The 4488-nt window shown below is 46.0% G+C and overlaps 1 pseudogene; it reads right to left on the bottom strand.

Moving 5' to 3' along the window:
• Positions 1-714: 714 nt before the first annotated feature.
• On the bottom strand, positions 715-2960 carry LOC100584510 (annotated as a pseudogene).
• Positions 2961-4488: the final 1528 nt, after the last annotated feature.

The raw sequence follows: 4488 nt of genomic DNA, 5'->3' as shown, positions 1-4488 counted from the left end.
TACCTCCTCAGATTGTATATAGCCAGTCAATGATATTATTTTGGCTCCCAGGTTGGCTGGTAAATGGCTCCTAAACTTTTGTGCAAATTACATGTCCATGATCAACTTTCTTGAGAAACGGAAAGTCAGTAGTTCGGTTGTTATTAATAATCATGTGCTTCATTTGTTTTTCAAAATGAAGCATCTTGTTTACAGCTTAATATATATGCATATAAAACACACTTCTGTCCCCTCCCCCATAAGCGGGTCCAGGCAGCTCCTTCCTACAGGCGGCAGGGGAGAGGGCCATCAGGGCAGTGCCTATTTTCTCAAAGGCACTTACCCTCCCCTCCCAAAATGCTCCCTGCCTCCAGTTCCAATACAGGGGGCCAGGCAGGAAGCCCCTCTGAAAAAGAAAGGGTTCCCCCAAAACTCCCACCCCACCTTGGTTTGAGCTGCAGTTGAGGAGGACCTCGCTGAACTCTTTGGGACCCCTCATTTCTGCTCCCTGTTACATCATCCAAGCCAGAAACACAAGTCACAGGTAGGTGGGGTTGGGGAGAACTGGTCTGGTGTTGGCTCAGTCAGGTGGTTGCTCTCCTTGGAGGACCCCCCAGGGCTGATGTCTCTGAGGCTGTAGAATCCTGATTTGGACTCCTCCAGCCCCCTATTCACACCATATTTTGTGAGGTGAGCTCCTGGGCTCTCACTGGCTGCCTGAGGGTGGGGCTGATCTCAGTTGGAGTCAGAATCTGAGGAGTCCCTTGAAGAGGAGGAGCTGGTGGATTCATTATCTTCATCCTCACTGCCATCCTCCTCATCATCCGTATCCTTGTCATCCTCCTTATTCTTGTCCCTATCCTTGATCTCATCCTCAATGCTGGACTTGGAGGAGTCCCCACCATCAGAGGAGTCACTAGTCTCATCATCTTCCTCTTCTTCCTCTTCATCCTTGTTGTCCTTCTCCTCAGACTTCCAATTGGACTTCAGGGTAGTCCAGCTGGACTTGGAGTTCAGGTCTCAAAGCTTAGTCATGCTCTTACGTTTATTGGAGATGTACTCTTTATAAATTACATGGTCCTGGGGAGACAGACTCTTGATGCAGAGGCCCAGGTGTACCTTGTACACTTCTGCTGCTCCTTGGCCAGCTTTTTGTAGTGCTCCTTCTGGCTCTGGGAGATGTGCTGCCAGCGGCTGCCAATCTCCACCATGCGCTCCTTCAGTGGCAGGTGTTTCAGCTCCCCACTGGACAGCAGCTCTTGGAAACTGTTCATGGGAGGCTTCTTGGTTTCTCCCAGGAACTTTATCTTCTTGGAAGAGTTTCTAGCAGCCAGAGGTGCCTGCATCTCACTCGGCTCTCTCTCGTATCACTTTTGGTGTTTAACTATCTTCTTAATCCATAGCAGTTTCTCCTTCTTCTTTATGTTACTACAGGTCATCTCCATGGCTTTTGAGGCCTTCACTCAGTTGTTCTTCAATTGGGCCATGTAGTCACTAATGATGCTCTGTTACCAGATCTTCTCTGCTGTCTTGGGTGACTCTGGCAGCTTGCCTTGTGCCTAGTGCTCCCTCCTGGGCCTTGTTCTTGGCCTTCTTCTTCCCAGATCATTCCACATTTGGGCCATCAGGTAGGTCCACTCACTCCCAGAAAGCTCAGGCTGCTCCTCCCACAGCTGCTACCACTTCTCCTCAAAACAAAAAAAAAAAAAGAAAAGAAAGAAAGAAAAGAAATGAGCACGTCCAATATGGGCCACTTAGGCTTCTCTGAGCTGCCCTTACCTCCATCTTGGGATGGCTTCTTGGAGGCCAGGCTGGTGGCTTGCTTGTTGTTGCTATTCAACATCTTCTCCTTCCCCAGGACCCACTACTGCTCCTCCTTGGGGAAGTCTCTCAAGTAAATGGAGGAGCTCCACCTCATAATGTTTCTTTTCCTGAATGCACTTCTTGTGATAGGCATCCTTCTCCTTCTGGAAGAGGAGCTTCCACTGTTGGCTGCACAGCACCATGCACTCTCTGCTGGGTGTGTCCTTCATGTCAGCCATGAGCTCTTCTCAGTACAGCAAGTAGCTGTTTGGAAGTGGCTTGGTGGGTCATCCATCAAACTTGTCCTTGAGCTGCTATTCTCAGCCTTGGTGAGGGTGAACTTGAGATGCCCACCCCACTGATATTCGGCTCAAGGTGCTTCTGGATATAGTCCCACATGGTCTCCTCATATTCCTTCTGCCGATCCAGGGCTTTATTAATCCTTTTCAGCCTCTTGTTGTCCAAGAGCTGAGACCCCTGCTTCCTAGGAAGTCCTTCACCTTCTTACCTCCTTCGTAGTGGCATCTGGGCTCACTTTGAGATACACCCTCTTCTCATGAGTGTACCACAGTTGCTGGGGAATTTGGGGCTTCTTGGGGATATCTGACTTCTTGTCATTCTGGATTGGGTCAGAGTGATCCTCTTTGAATTGGGTCAGGTTTCTACAGAACTTTTGTTTCTCCTTATGGAAGCCCTGAATATATTTTATCTTCTTCTCCGGAAGCTGCTTGGATTTCTTGGATATAATCTTGGTCAGGTCCAGATTGCTCATCTCAAGGGGAGTTTCACATACTTGTCCTGCTTCTCCATGAAGAAGGGAAATAAGGAATCAGAGAATTCCTTGGGAAATCTGCAGGGTTTTTTTTGTTTGTTTGTTTGCCTTTGTAAGGATTTGTAACATGTTTCTGAGCATTGAGAATCAATTCCGTCAATGTATGGAACTTCCTGGCCTTGTTAGAAATCTCTACCCATTCAAGCTTGCACATGTCTACAGAAAAGTCCTTAAATGCTACATTTTCCCACTCCATATGTGACTTGGTAGTTTTGAACTTGGAGCTGTCATTGACTGTAAAGTAATTTTTCAAGCATTGTGGCAAAGTCAGCATGTCTTCCTGGTACCAGCAGTCTTGGCCTTTGGGGGTGGCCATTTTCAGGTCTGTGGGGCAGTCAGTTTTTCTCTTTATCCTCCAGGTGTCCAGCTACCTCTTCCATGCTGCTGGCTGACAACCCAGGACCAAAGCCACCTCACCCTTTAGAAGACATGCCAATTCCCACTCAGGCAGGCTGAGAGGTGAGGGACTTTCTATCCCTCTCCCCTCCCAAAGGGGAGGTAGGCACAGGTCCCACACTCTCAGATATAACCAGCCAAGACCCTAATAGACTTAATGGGTTGGTAGATGTGGGAGCATGCTCCTCCTCTTCTTCCTAACCTCTCCCCTATCCCCTGCAACCTGGCTCCGTGGTGTGCACACTCCCCTGCCCACTGGAAACTGCTTCCTGCTTCCATGTGCAGTGAGCACCCACCCTCCACCTTCCTTCCCCAACCCTGGCCAACAAAAACCTCTTCATCCTTGGAGCACCCACCCAAGGGAGGCTCCAGGCTAGAGGGCCTGCACTTCACTTTTAAAAACTCATTGTAACTAAAAGGGTTTGTTGAAAAATAAATGCATCATCAAACAATAAAATTGTTGTAGATTAGCATCATACAATAAAGAAAAAAATACTGTAGTAAGAGCATTCAGGCTAATCTCTATATCAAGGGTTGGCAAATTATTGCCTGCAGGCCAGATCTAACCTATAACCTGTTTCTATAAGTGAAGTTTTATTGGAACACAGGCACTCTCATTTATGATTATTGTCTATGGTTGCAACAGAGACCTTATGACTCACAATGCCTAAAATATTTACCATCTGGCACTTTAAAAAAATGTATGCTGACCCCTACTCTATATGTAACATGGCAGGGCTGGTCAGCCTCTATTTCCAGTACATATTTTACATACACCTAACCCAGTGTTTCCCAACCTTGGCACTATTGATATTTTGGGTTGCATCATTCTTTGTTGTGGGGGGTACTGTCCTGTGCATCATGGGATGTTTAACAGCATTTGTGATCTCCAGTCACTAGGTGTCAGTTAGCACCATCCCACTTTTGACAGTCAGAAATGTCTGTAGACATTGCCAAATATCCTCTAGTGGGCAAAATTACTCACAGTTGAAAATCACTGACCTAACTTGTAATTTTGTACTGATCTCACAAATTGGGACATGGCAATGTCATGCAACTTGAGGCTGTAACTTAATACATAGCACAACCGGCTGCTACTTCAAGTGGCCAGTGGAAGCAAAGCAATGTGGAATACTTTTCCCACTACCTTCCAAGGCCATGAAACATTAGCTGTCTCTAGTCACAAATCGAATGCCCTGCATTCTGTCTTTAGAAAGAATGTATGAGTTTTTTTGTATTTGAAAAAGGTCAGGAAATGAGTAATGAGTTATTGTTAATCATTTTTTAGACTTAACTATGTGTTAGGGTGAGAACTTGGTTCACTACCTGTGTATCTTACACACTGATACAAAATATTATGACAGAAGCTTCAAGTATAAAGTGGAGGTCTACTAAATCTATCAAACAATGTGAGCTGAATGAGTAAATAAGTAATGCATAATAAATCCACTACACAATTTCTAAGTCTTTGGATTCCC

The sequence above is a fragment of the Nomascus leucogenys genome, chromosome X (assembly GCF_006542625.1).
Source record: "Nomascus leucogenys isolate Asia chromosome X, Asia_NLE_v1, whole genome shotgun sequence".
Taxonomy (NCBI): domain Eukaryota; kingdom Metazoa; phylum Chordata; class Mammalia; order Primates; family Hylobatidae; genus Nomascus; species Nomascus leucogenys.
This window is presented reverse-complemented; position numbering and strand designations above follow the sequence as displayed.